The sequence below is a fragment of the Lissotriton helveticus genome, chromosome 8 (assembly GCF_964261635.1).
Source record: "Lissotriton helveticus chromosome 8, aLisHel1.1, whole genome shotgun sequence".
NCBI lineage: Eukaryota > Metazoa > Chordata > Amphibia > Caudata > Salamandridae > Lissotriton > Lissotriton helveticus.
The window spans coordinates 1729744301-1729759010 of NC_136069.1; the positions used below are offsets into that span (position 1 = coordinate 1729744301).

Here is a 14710-nt window from a genome sequence, read left to right on the forward strand (position 1 = left end):
TGGGCCCTGACAGAATTCACCTCCGTTTCTTTTTTTTTTTATCTCAAATGTTTTTATTGAAAAATAAGTTTCACATCAGAAGTTACATACAGTACATTGTAATGCAAAGAGAGAATGAAGAGAGAAGAGAGAGGGGGGCGTGATTCCAGGTATGTGTCGAGAAGTTCCCCCATTCCGTCTTTGGCATTATGTTCCTTCGAGAACTTGCTGCTGATGTTGTCTGCGCCTCTGAGCAAGGTGACCCAGTTTATCCAAGTTTTGAAGTTTGCTTTGGCTGTGTTCTTCCAGTTCGTTAGAATTATGTTTAATGCTGCCGTTAGTAGGATGTTCACTAGGTCTCTCTCCTCTTTGTTTTTTAGGCATTCCGTCATGAAGCCCGTTGCGAGGCTCACGGAGCTGATCGTTATGTTCTTGCTGGTGATGTCATAAATGAAATTGCTCACTTTCGCCCAGAATTTCCTAACTTTGTGGCATTCGAAAATGAGGTGTTCTAGGCTTCCGGTCTCTTTTTCGCAGTTCCCGCATGTCTCCGTGCCTCTTGTGCCTGCCTTGTAGAGCCTCGCCGGGGTCCAGTATGCCCTATGAAGGAGCCAGAATTTTGTTTGTGCCAGTTGTGGCATGACTTTGTTCGTTGTCGCTGACCGCCACAGTTTGCTCTTTTCGCGTTCATTTAGCTGCCTCCCAAGGAGTGTTTCCCATGTACTCATCACTTTCTTGTTTAGCGTGGATGTCTGGGGGTTGAGGAGCTTGTAGATTTTTGCTGTGTGGTGGCCTGTCGTGTTGAGACTTTCCATGTACTTGATGATGGTTGGCGGAAATTTGCTTAAGTTTGCCTTTGTTATGGCGGTTTTGATTTTCAGGAATGTGTATAGCTCACTTTCTGGGAGATCGTGCAGATGTTTCAGAGTCGGGAATGTGATTGGTGAGCTTTTCGTTTCTAGCTGGTTGGGTGTGGTGATCCCTTTTTCTATCCATGTTCCGTTGTTTAGTGTCTTCCCTTGGTAGACCATCCTTGTGTTTAGCCAGATTGACTCCCAGGCAGTTCCTTTCACTTTCTGTCCCATCCGTTTGTCTATTTTCAGTAGTGCCTCTTTGGTATGTCTGAAGCTTCGGTTGAGTCTCTGAGGATGTTTGTTTGCTGTGAGCAGTGCTATGGGGTTGAGCCCCCCCAGGATGTTCTTTTCTACTTTCATCCACTCTGGTTCATAGTCTTGCGTGTTAGTCAGCCAGAAGATACCTTGCTTTGCTAAGCATGCTGTTTGGAAGTTCTTGAAGTTCATCAGGTTGAGACCTCCCAGGTTCTTTGTTAGTCTCAACTTTTGTAGGTTGATTCTTGGTCTTTTGTCTCTCCAGATGAAATTGTTTATTATTTTGTCCAGACTCTTATGAAAGTTTTCTGTCATTGCCAGGGGTAGCATGCTGAGTGTGTAGTTGATGGCTGGTGTGACCATCATTTTGATTGTTTCAGTCCCGCCCCACCTGTGAAAAGGTAGGGCCGAATTCGACCAAGAACCCTTCAGTATTTGCCCGGCGTTAGCCGCCTCTCATACTATTCGAGATTACCAAGCAAAGAGGCAGGCGCTGGAGACAGGAAGGCAGGAAACAGGAGTTTATTCCGACGGAGCAGAACACGTCAAATCAGACAACAGGGAATCTTCTCGAGGTGCTCTAGCCGCATCTCTGAGGCCTGGCCTCTTATACACAGGTTTATGGCTTTATTACATACATTGCATCCGTAATGTTTCTTTGAAGGACAGAAAAGACATCCTCGGAATCCCCGGTCCAGGCCCGTTCCCACACATATCTACAGTAGAGTTCCCACCCCGATCCCAGCATGTGGTGGTTATCGCGCAGCTGGACATTTCGTTGGGAACGGGAAAGTGGGCGATCGGTCGGATCTAGAGGTGTAAAGGTATTGATTAACCCCGCTCCTTTGACGTGAGGCGAGGTCCTACTGTAGGGGGCAATAAACTGCATCTGTTGGGCTAGGTGATGGCCTGGGATCAGGCCGGACAATCGGGCAGGGAGGAAGAGGTTATCAAAAGGAGTGAGATGAAAGGAGTGTGGGGGTTCCGCACGGGATGTGGCTCTGAGGCAGGGTCGCGCTGGAGGTGCATTTATGGCCCAGGCAGGAGAGATCGGGGGCTGGCAGGGCGCGGGGGAAGCTTGCGAGGCCGGGGAGTGGGGGGAGAGACGTGCAGGCTATTGGCAGTGGGCAGAGAGGCCAAGGCACACAAAATGGCTGCTACTTTCGTACATGAAGGGGCATAAAAGGGACAAGATGGCGTGGCCACTGTTTCACGATTTTCACTTTACTTTCAACAGTGGCTGTGGTGAACAGAAATGAACGCCGCTTATATATACCTAATTTTGGTCATTTTCCACAGTCCCCAGGTTTTATCATAAGTTAGTTCATTCCTGTTCACGTCATAGGTGAGGATGTACAAGCTGACATTAGTGATACAATCCGCTTTGGTAGCCCATATGCATTACAGGCAGATGGAAATACTTCTGCTATCAATGCAGACAGAATCGCACATAACCATATGTAGTCAATGTGATGGGCGGGGAGGCAGTGCATACAAAATTACATTAGCTGCGTCATACGTTAGACCTTGGAGGCGGGGACATTACTTTAGACGATGTAGGAGATTCGTTCGAATACAAACATGATGTCATACGAAAATGTTCTTGGCAGAATAAAAGCTACTAAGTACATTACTTGACGTTTGGACTTCATGGGGATCAAAACTCAACAGCATGTTCGTGTGTATGACTGGTGTTCTACAATCATCAAGATACAGAGTTAACGCTTTCTTAGTTACTCATGCACAGTTGAAAGTGACCGATGTAAGGTTTCGAAAGCTCAATCGGGTGATTAATCAATACAAAGTGGTTGGGAGAGGAATTCAAATTAATACAAGTGACAGTCAAGGGGTGGAAATGTTAAAAAAAAAAAAGGGTTCGTCTTTCCAGTGTCTTATTATAGCAAGCCATCACTGGTAGGCTCTCATTATTCTTCTTCTTTCGTTGGCACTGTTGAGCACCGGCGGTGGAGCTATGCGTCCAGCTCGGATTCAGATTTCGCGATGCAGGGTGTGGCCACTCTTTGCTCTCGGACCACAGTCCTGTTAGTCCTGTTACCTAACTAATCTACCATAGGTTCTTTAGTCGGGGTACCCGTATTCCGTTCTTCTTTCGGGACAAACCCTATTCTATCTTTTGTGCTGTGTTTCTTCTTTAAGTCAAGTTCAAAACTCCATATGGAAAAAGGGGTAATGGGGGCGTGCTTTGGGAGGCCGAGGGAAAAGAGGGTGGAGTTGGATCAGGTCTGAAACGGATCAAGGAGGGCAGAAATTTCAAGCAAGTGGGTCCATCAATCGGGCACAATGGGCTGGGACTTTGGGCACGAGCTCATCAACATGCAGGGGCTTCTGGACAGCCCTTCTTTCCTTCACTTTCCACGTTGAGAATGGTGCCTTGTCCCGCAACTCTTTGCTCTGTGGCTCCACCTTGGTCGAGGTCATAGATATTCCCCGATCTGCAGCCAGGCTGTGCGTCACGTCCGGCCCCTCTCCTCCGACGACCGCACGTTATCTTTAAATGACTACAAAAAAAACAAGTCTTAGAGAACTGGCAGGGGAAGATGTTTACACACTTTAATTTCTCTCCCAACCCCAAGTAGTTGGGGAAACGTTTATTGGTCACGATAGGGTGGATGCTTAGTGATCCTTACATCGGTGTATGCTGTTAACTCATGCATCATTGCTGTGGTGCAGGTCTGCAAGTATCTTTCTATTTTCAAACATCATGTCTGTCTGGCGTTTATTCCTGTTATATTCGCGAGCGTGGCAAGAAGTCTGATATCCAACAATTACATGGTTCATCGAATTCAAACCAGCTCCTCCAGTAGAGACTTGTGTTTTTCTAAAACAAATCCTGATGAGCTATATTTTTCTTCAAGGTCTGCTAATTCATAAAAAGTGTGAAGTGCTTATTATCATGGGCTTACCGCTACTTTTTCCAGGGAAGGATGTACGTTAAGCATTTTTTTTTTCTTTTCTGATAGCAACGGCTAACTTTTATCAGTTTTAGACGATTTATCTTTAAAAACAAGGTCATCAGCTACAGTCTTTAAGATTTTCTGGGACGGCTGGTTACAGAACTGGGACCATTCTGGAAAAACGGGGACGTTTCGGACATTCTACTTTTGTGCAATGGGCGGTGGTAATCCGAATGATGAGGGTGGTGTTACTAAAGCACTAAAACAAAAGCCATTGACATATAGTTCCCTTTTAAGGGTCAGATTAGGGGACATTAGTCGTCTTACCTGTCCTTTCTTTCTCAGCCAATTAAGTTCCATCATTTTACAGAAAGGAGAGGTAGTAATATTGCAAAATACGATCGTTTTGTTTCTGTCAATTTGTTCAAACACTGTCGTCTCTAAAGCCAATTATACCTGTGCCGGCGAGGTACAGTGTCGTCATTTACTCAAAAGGGAGCAAGGGAGCCCTCAGAGGGAGAGAGCGTCGTGAGGCAATTAGTACACGTACAACACAAAGAGAGAGAGAGAAAAACGTGTATAATAATAGGCTATTCAGTGCACACTGTCAGACTCTAGACAGTTTTTTACTACACAGGAACCGAGATGCTAATTCCCAAATCAAACGCTCTGGTGCCGCTAAAGGAATGACGGGAGATAGGGAATGAATTACCTGAGTAGTCGTTCTAGTTGTCCCTTCTAATAGAGGAGTGTGAGTGTCTGATCCAGAACCAAAAGGCTGTCTAACTCTTTGCGCTAATTCTGCAGTTTCTTTTCTTGAGTTTACTATCTCCAATCTAAGGTTCTGGTTTTCCTCCCAGACTGCACTCAACTCTTTTTGTATAGTATCCAATATGGTTCCTAAACTTTGCAAGTCTATACCTTCTGCCATCTCTGTTCGGGTGTAAAATGCAACTTGGGCACTTCACTCTGTCAGACTCTAGACAGTTTTTTACTACACAGGAACAGAGATGCTAATTCCCAAATCCACCCCAACAGCAACCTGGAGCTTGGTGTAACAAGTCTCCAAAGAGGCTATTATGGGGGAAGGGGGATATTGGATAAAATAACAAAAGAGAAAGAGAGAAGAGACGTTTCTGGTGGGTTTCTTCGGTAGTCCGTCCTGCAGACCTCTATGCCGAAGACCTGTGGACAAGAATTGCATCAATATATAATCTACTTCTACTCTATTCTTCTATGGCTTCTAAAACTCTTATCTCTCACTATCTTACCCTATGACTTCCAGAACTCTGCTTCTCTTCTAGGTTTTATGTGCTTTCTTAATGCGTGCTGTTATTCTAAGGGCAGGAGACTTCTGTCTGCAATTACAGAGAAAACACTTATTAAATGACTGTTTATTCCTTATCTGCCTTGTATTTCCCTCTAGACCTTTACTTACTTATATATCTTTTCTTTGTGTCTTTTGTTTCTTCTATTTCTTGCCCTCTGCCTTATCTTGTTATGTTCTGTTCTGGCACCCCATGTAATATATTAGTATTCATAGGTTCACAAAGCGCGTTTTGAGATAGCGCTGGCGCATGCATTTCACAACGCGATCTAATGTTGTTTTAAATACCCGTTTTGTCATTTGATTTAACTTATGTGCCTTTTACCCTGTTTTTAACCCACTTACCCTCACTATAATCGTGAAACACCGCATTTTGCGGGTCCTTTTCTCCCCCGGCGGCCATCTTGGGTAGGGAGGTTGGGACGTCTGGCGGCGCCATCTTTGTTGCCACACTAGCGTCTCAAACAGCGCTATTTAGGGCGGGCAAACTATCAGCTCTGTCTTGACCACGAAGACAGACCACTCATTTACATCGCCAGGGAGTCTCGAGCGCTAAGAGCCACAAAGCGCGTTTTGAGATAGCGCTGGCGCATGCATTTCACAACGCGATCTAATGTTGGTTTAAATACCCGTTTTGTCATTTGATTTAACTTATGTGCCTTTTACCCTGTTTTTAACCCACTTACCCTCACTATAATCGTGAAACACCGCATTTTGCGGGTCCTTTTCTCCCCCGGCGGCCATCTTGGGTAGGGAGGTTGGGACGTCTGGCGGCGCCATCTTTGTTGCCACACTAGCGTCTCAAACAGCGCTATTTAGGGCGGGCAAACTATCAGCTCTGTCTTGACCACGAAGACAGACCACTCATTTACATCGCCAGGGAGTCTCGAGCGCTAAGAGCCACAAAGCGCGTTTTGAGATAGCGCTGGCGCATGCATTTCACAACGCGATCTAATGTTGGTTTAAATACCCGTTTTGTCATTTGATTTAACTTATGTGCCTTTTACCCTGTTTTTAACCCACTTACCCTCACTATAATCGTGAAACACCGCATTTTGCGGGTCCTTTTCTCCCCCGGCGGCCATCTTGGGTAGGGAGGTTGGGACGTCTGGCGGCGCCATCTTTGTTGCCACACTAGCGTCTCAAACAGCGCTATTTAGGGCGGGCAAACTATCAGCTCTGTCTTGACCACGAAGACAGACCACTCATTTACATCGCCAGGGAGTCTCGAGCGCTAAGAGCCACAAAGCGCGTTTTGAGATAGCGCTGGCGCATGCATTTCACAACGCGATCTAATGTTGGTTTAAATACCCGTTTTGTCATTTGATTTAACTTATGTGCCTTTTACCCTGTTTTTAACCCACTTACCCTCACTATAATCGTGAAACACCGCATTTTGCGGGTCCTTTTCTCCCCCGGCGGCCATCTTGGGTAGGGAGGTTGGGACGTCTGGCGGCGCCATCTTTGTTGCCACACTAGCGTCTCAAACAGCGCTATTTAAGGGCGGCCATGCTAACGCGCAGCGTTCGCGCGCAGCGTGAGCACGCCGGAGTCACGCCTGAGTCCAGCCCGTCTGCGCCCGTCCGCGCACGAACGGGCGCAGGGGCAGGGAACTCTGGCAATCGGGCCCCCTTTACGCGGGACGATTTGGTCCGCTTGAATGGATTGACCCACTCCCTAGACTCCGCTACGGTAGCCATACTGAACGATCTGGGTATTTATACTTCGAATGTAGGTAAATCAACTACGGACCATACTCTGAAACTGGTTAGTCTAAATACAAGATCCATGCAATGTCATTGTCTTGAAATTTTCACTCTGCTCCAAGACGAAGATATCGATATTCTGACGTTGACTGAGACGTGGCTTGGGGATAACTCGCTACCCGACATAATAGCCGCTGTTCCGCCTGGCTATGATATACACTGGCATAACCGCGTTGGAAATGTCCGTGGAGGTGGTGTGGCAATCCTGTTTAAAAAGTATCTCACAGCAACCAAAATATTGGCACATACCTTCGATCGGGCCGACACGCTGGCCGTAAAATTTATGCTTAATAACCTGTGTTTAACCATCTTTACTGTTTATCGTCCACCCAACTCTACTTCGGCTTTTAATGATGGTTTCATGGCTACTATGTCAGATTTGTGCTCTCGGTATAAAAATATAATTGTCACAGGGGACTTTAACCTTCATTGGGACAAGGAAAAGAAAGACTCTGCAGCGGAATCAGTAGAGACTACGATGTCCTCTTTTGGCTTTAGACAATTGGTAAATTCCATTACGCATATAAAGGGTCATATTCTTGACCTGATATGGACCTTAGATCCCAAGATTAGGGTTACGAAAATACTTCCATGCATATGGTCAGATCATCATCTGATTTATTGCGAGGTCCCTATTGATAAAAAACTTGTGCAATCAGGGTCTAACGTTAAAATGGGCCGCAAATGGAAAGATGTGGACTCAGCATCCCTGACCATCAAACTTGCGGATCTTTTGCAACCCATAATTCCTGATGCTATCTTAGATCAGGAGTGTAATGCTCTAATGGATTGTTTAACTGGAGCAATAAATCAGATTGCCCCGGAGAAACCTATAAAAATCAACAGTGGGGGGAAAGGTGCACCTTGGTTTACCCCTGCTCTGAGGGAACATAGGAAAGCGCTACGGAATGTTGAAAGAATCTGGAGGAGGAAAAAAGACGATACTTCCCATGAGGACTATAGGAAGTTGTTTCACGTCTATAAAAAATGTATACAGGAAGCTAAGGCCTCTTATTACGAGAAACGGATTAATGAAGCTGACAATGTCCAAAAGGAAATTTTTAAGATACTCACTGAACTGACAAAGAGAGCTCAAGTTATAGACACTACCATCAGTTGTGATGTCTTCTTGTCATATTTCCTGGACAAGGTTGACCTTATTTTAAAAGAGATAACAAATGCCATCCCTGGCTCCACAGGTCAACGGACATTCCAAACTCCAGTGGGAACCTATATGTCTAATTTCCCTCAGCTAGATGCACTGGGCCTGGAAGTCTTGATGAGGAAAGTAAAGTCTGGATCTCCAGCGGATCCATGTCCCCCAAGTGTATTTCGCCTAGCTCGCCTTAGTCTAGAGGATCACATCCTAGCGATGTTGAACAAATCACTAGACACAGGCCGACTACCAGCCAGCTTTAAGGAAGCTAGGGTGAAACCACTTTTGAAGAAAGCTGGGGCTGACCCCAAAGTGCTGAAAAATTATAGACCCATCTCTCAGCTGCCATACCTGTCCAAAGTCTTGGAACAACATGTGCTGATATCGCTGACCTCGTTTCTGGATACTAACCATCTTCTCCATGAGATGCAGGCAGGGTTTCGTGCACATCACAGCACCGAGTTAGTCATGCTCTCGGTGCTGGACGATCTAAGAATGATGGCTGACAGTAAAAAACCTAGCGCACTGATACTTTTAGATCTGTCAGCAGCGTTTGATACTGTCAGCCATCCGCTACTCTTGGACAGGTTGGCTGGCTTTGGGTTTAGAGACTCAGCATATGCCTGGCTAGAATCCTTCTTGTTAGGGAGGACCCAGAGAATTCAGCTGGGAGATATGGTTTCAGGAGTGGGAGAACTTACCTGCGGGGTCCCTCAAGGCTCTGCATTGTCCCCTCTCCTATTTAACCTGTATCTACAACCCTTAATAAAAACTTTGACTGAGATGGGTTGCCGCGTATTTAATTACGCGGATGATACTCAGCTGCTTTTAAGTATGGAGGACACAGAACGAGCCCAACTACAAGCACAGGAGGTGCTTCGATATACAGTCAAATGGATGTCAAGTAACCTCCTTAAGATCAACCCCGAGAAAACCGAGGTGTTGATCGTTTCTTCCACTTGTTCGCCTTGGAGCGACCTGTATTGGCCACAGGAACTGGGCTCCACTCCTAAACCAGCTGACGCGGTAAAAAGTCTTGGCATCAAGATAGATAGTGCGCTATCTATGAAATGCCAAGTCTCTACCGTGGTAGGAGTCTGCAATGGTCTTTTGAGACAGTTGCGGAAACTAGTCCCACTTTTGTCCCAATCCATGCTCCGTACTGTAGTCTCGGCTACCATACTCTCGAGACTCGATTACGGGAATGTTCTTTACCTGGGCCTACCGAAGACACTAACTAACAGACTGCAGGTGGTTCAAAATGATGCAGCACGACTCATTTTCAAACTGCCGCGGAACTCCCATGCCTCTCCGCTGCTACAGAACTTACACTGGTTACCAGTGATACAAAGATCTATCTTTAAAAGTCTCTGCATAGCCCATAAATCCATCTATGGCCAAGCCCCTGCATATGTTAAGGGAAGGTTGGAGATCTATCGACCTGAGAGAAGACTGAGATCGGCGGAAGCACAACTGTTAGTATGCCCCCGGTTCAAACTAGCAACAAAAGGAGGCAGAGCATTTTCAGTACTGTTACCAAAAATCTGGAATGAATTACCTGAAGCCCTGCGCAGGGATGGTAATAGGCTCCATTTCAGGAAAACTTTAAAAACCATCCTGTTTAAGGCAGCGTGGAAATCAGTTTAGTCTGCTCCCTCCCCTAGATTGTTGATTAAGTTGTTATGTTTTTTATGGTCAAAGCGCCTTGAGACCTGTCGGTGAGTTGGCGCTATACAAGCACATATTAACAATAACAATAACAATAGGTTAACCCTCACCTTCTTATTAATCCTGTTGCTTAAATGTATCTCTCTATCTTTTAACTTATTTGCTTGCCTTGGGGTTCTTTTCTTATTGATATTAATCCTTCTGTATTTTATTTATTTCTCTTTTCAGAATCTGTTCATATATAGTTCGTGAAGTTGACTGAAAAAGATTACTTCTTGACTTGGGTAAGTATCTGTTTTTATTTTGATTACTATTTTCGATTAAATAATAAACGTGTTCCTTTTTCTCTTTATATTCCTCAGTTCTCTCTAATTATGCAAGACTTTTCTGTATTTAATTCTTTCTGACATGAATTGGTACTTAAGGCAGTTTGTTACGCTTTCATTTGCTAACAAAGTACATACATTTCTTTGACTAAGTTTATCTATTTGCCACTTAGCTCTGGTTTTCGTCACTCTCGAGCTTTCCTTATGACAGCTGACTGAAAAGCTCGTAGCTCGGAATTGCCTCTTCAAAAATACACGGAAACGAGCGTTCTTCTGATGACCTCTCGGGCACAGTGTCTCAGAATACTTCGAAAAACTCCTCTCACTCCAGAATTGTTATTTTTAAATAACTGTAGGAAGGGGGAGTCTCTAGTTGGCGCAGTGCAGCACTGGCGACAAGCAGGGACTCTCTCTTCCCCGTCAGGGCTGAGGGTTACCTTCAAGACAACCTCTGCTTACCCTCTAGGTAGTGTGGCTTAAGCAGTCTTAGGCTAATCTCTGGGGCACATAGGGTTAAACATTTGCAATATTACACCATCACCACCAACCCACCACACAATGACACCAAACTGTATTTTGTAAAAATATATTCTCTTTATATAAATTTCAAGCAGGCTTGTAAATACAGTCTTGGTTCACTTTAAAACGGTTCCAGTGTACTTTAGATTAGGTTGCCACAGTTCTTTCTAGCAATAAGCAATCCTTTGTTCAGTGGTTTCAAAACAGTTCTTATTCGGCTTATTTCCCCCAAAAACGGGGATTCCAGGCTCCTCACAGTACTTTTCTTTGTCCTGATAGTCAACCAGGATTCCCCCCGCTGTCCGCGGCCTCTCTGTGCCGCTAGGTTACCCCGCGATAGAAAAACGGGCCCGGTCTGCCCCCTCTCACGCTTCTGGCGGGAGCGGCGGCCGGGGAATCAGCGCCTGCCTCTCCGGGCGGGCTGCGCGGCTGTGCACGGCTGACAGGGGGAGAGAGCGGGGGCCCTGGGAGCGCTCCACACGCAGCTCCGAGGGCTGGGCGGGACAGAGGGAAAGAAACAGTACCTTGCTGGGGAGTCGGCTGGGCGCAGGTCAGCGCTGTAGTCCGCGTCGCGTTGTCTTCCGTCCGATGTCAGGAGCGAGCGGCGGCTCGGCTCTGGCTCGGGGGTTGGCGGTGCGGCGCGGGCCGGGTTTGCACTGGACAAGCGCCTCGGGATTTCCTGACGGGAGAGCACACACAGAGGGCAGTGATCCTCGGCGCAGGCCTCTTTTGATCCAGGCGACGATCAGGCGCCCCACGCAACAGCTGTTGCGGCGGCGCGTTCAGGGGCACAAGACTCGAAGGGGTGCAAGCAGGCACCGGGCGCCACCTTCTCTTCACGATGCGAGCTGCAGCTCGGGGCCAGTCACGGTGCTTGGATCAGCTGGGCTGGTCTTCACGTTGCTTCTGGGCCAGGCAGGCGGCAGTCACTTTGTTTAGAGCGAGGGCAGCTCCCAGAGTGGTGCTAGAAAGCGCGATTGTCAGAGCGCGCTCTGCTTTTCCTGGAGAGGCTCGCAAAAGGAGAACAGCGTCTTGCAGTGGTTCCTCTGTCAGGGGGTAGCGCCCACTGTTCCTGGGGCGCTGGTCAGGGGGCAAGTTCACAGGCAAGCCCTTGGAGATCTTTCAGCAGAGTTTGGCACAAAGTTTCAATAAAGCAAAAGTCTCTTGTAGTCTTTTCTTTCCTCTCCTTTGGCAGCAAGGCACCAGACACAGGCCAGAGACAGCACTCCTCCTTGTCCTTCCAGGTCCTTCTCTTCGGGCAGAGTTTCTTCTGTAGCGCAAACAGGATCTAATTTACAAGGAGCAGGGCTCCTACTTTTATACCCAGTTTCTTTTGTTCTAGCAAGCCAGGGGGGCCTCTGCATAACTGCTCCAGTCTCTAAGCACTTGTTGTGGGTACTTCTGGCTTCTGCATGCAGTGTGAGGGCAGGCACATCAGCCGCTCCCCAGGGGGGCGGAGCCGGCATTGTGAAGACAGGGGCAGCTTGAGCACTTTGTTGACAAGCTTCGGTCCTTCCTGGGCCAGGTGCAGGCTGAGTCATCAGTCGCTCCCCAGGAGGGCGGAGCCAGCATTGTGGAGGCAGAGCACAGCCTGATGCATCATTCAGGGGAAACTCCCACCACCCACTAAGGTGTCATCTGGCTATTCACTACCTGTTAACTCCCAGCCCTGTCACTCACACACACCAGACAGTCAGATCCACATCCAAGCAGAGGCGGGCTGAAATGGTTAGGCCAGCAAATGCTAACTTTCTAAAAGTAGCATTTGCAAACACAGGATATTAAAATAAACTTTACTAAAAGAAGTATTTTATTATTCTGAGTTCAGGCATACTAAACATTAATTTCTACCATGCTCCCTGAGCCTGCTGGGATTATAGAGTGTAATAATTCCAGCAGCCCAACTGGCCTAGAAGGGAACTGGTAGCCTTACAATAGTGAAAAACGAATTTGGCAGTAATTCACTATTAGAACATGCCACACACATCAGGGCATGTTCTACCTTACACTTACAATGCACCCTGCCCTCAGGCCTACCATAGGGGTGACTAATATGAAGTTAAGGGAAGGTTTGGGGGCTGGCAAGTGTGTGCACTTGCCCAGCCAGCATGACAGTACCAGACTGCACGCAGGTTCTGCAATGGCAGACCCTAGACACATTTTAAGGCTGCTTCTGTGGGTGGCGCAACCAGCGCTGCAGGCCCACTAGCAGTGTTGGCATTCACAAGCCCTGGCACTCCTGGTGCACTTTACTGGGGACTAACAGTAAATCCAATGAACCAATCATGGACATCAATCACATGTACACTTTACAGTAGGGAGAGCATATGCACTTTAGCACTGGTCAGCAGTGGTAAAGTGCCCAGAGTCATTAAACCAACAAAAATAGGTCAGAGAGAGTATTGGAGGAAGGCAAAAAGTTTAGGGATGACCCTGCCAAGAGGCCCAGGTCCAACACAACCCCCTTCCAGCCAAAACGCAGGGTAGACCAATCACCACTGTGATGGGCTTCCCTGCTTTGGGCGATAGAACCTGGACCTGGCCCGCAACAGCAGGGGCACATTCCAGTTCTACGCCAATCTGCACCTACTTCAAATCCTCTGTTCATACTCTCAGGGTCCACCAAGCCAATCCATGGGGCACCCTTCTCTTCCTCTGTGGACACCATCTGTGCAGCCTCTAACCTTAACTTGCTCACAGGTGTGTCCCAACAGACAGACATCAAGTCATAGCGGCCACTGACAGTAGTCAGAGAGGAGACCCAGGCCTCATGCCTCTCAGGGCTCTCAAACCTCTGTGGCATTAGAGAGTGGGGGGCAGTAGCCCCAGGTGCTTGGCACCCTTTGTCCACTCTCCCTCCTGTCAGGTCAGGTATGTCATCCTGGCACTGACCCACCAGCCCCAGGTCTGTACCAGGCGGCTGTACCAAAGACTGGGGTGGCCTTTCCCACACCCGGTCCTCCTCCTTGGGGCTCTGTACCCTCCCACCTGGAGTGGTACCCCCTTCCAGAATTGTCAGGGCACCTGTGGCAGGTGACCTGCACAATTCTCCCACCAGTTCAGGGGTGCTATCCTGCAACTGGGGCACCAGGTCAGGGGGGACACCCTGCACCTGGCCCTTAAACCTAGGGTCTAAACCCTCAAGTTGACCCGGGGTCAGAGGCGAGGACTCCCTCCCTCTGCACCCCTTTCCAGAGTACTGCCCACTCCCAACCGGAGTGGTACCCCTAGAAGCGACATGGGCCAGGACACTGATTACAGTGGTCCTGCCCTCCAGGTCAGACAACACCTGACCCTGGCTTCTCAACTCAGGGACCCAACCCTGCAGTTGAACACTTGCCTGGCGCACCAGGACTTCCCGGGGAGCACGCCTGCCCCCCCTGACGGTGGCACATAACTCATGTGTCGTGCGACAGTCTGCCTGGCGCAGATCTCCCAACCCCTGTCCCTCTGACAGTGCGGGAAGATCCCCCAGGACAGAAGTGGTGTCCCCCTGGTCATTCACTGGGGACGCAGCCCTGCTGGCTGGCCCCTGACCCACTGGTTCTTCCACTGGGGACTCTTTCCCCCTCTCGCCCCTCTTTCTGGACTTCTGCACCCTCCCAACTGGAGCGGGACTGCCAGACACCAGAACTACTGGAGCTCTGCTTTCAGAGCCTCCACGTTCTCTAGCCACTGGGGGATCCCCCTCAGAGGGTGACTCATCCGGACAGCCTAGGCTCCCCACCTGGTGTTCCCTTAAAGAACCATCCAGGCTCTGAGACTGAGGTTGGGCACTACCGGGGCAAAACCCATTCTCACTCCTTCCCCTTAAGGACAGGACGTGAGGCCCTACACCCCTCTCACTACTACAGGAGCTAGCTGGGCTACTCTGAGCCACTTCTACCACTCTGGGCTGGAAGATACCTGAGCCACTCCCCACAGGATCACACCCCAATGCCTCTC

General features: G+C 48.2%; 1 protein-coding gene across 1 annotated transcript in view; it reads left to right on the forward strand.

Moving 5' to 3' along the window:
- Positions 1–14710, forward strand: part of LOC144773672 (NXPE family member 1-like) — a 129989-nt gene that overhangs the window by 2378 nt on the left and 112901 nt on the right. Inside the window, exon 2 of the mRNA XM_078658826.1 lies at positions 10149–10204. The gene's annotated coding sequence lies outside the window, so the exon portion shown is untranslated. The remainder of the gene's footprint in view (positions 1–10148; positions 10205–14710) is intronic.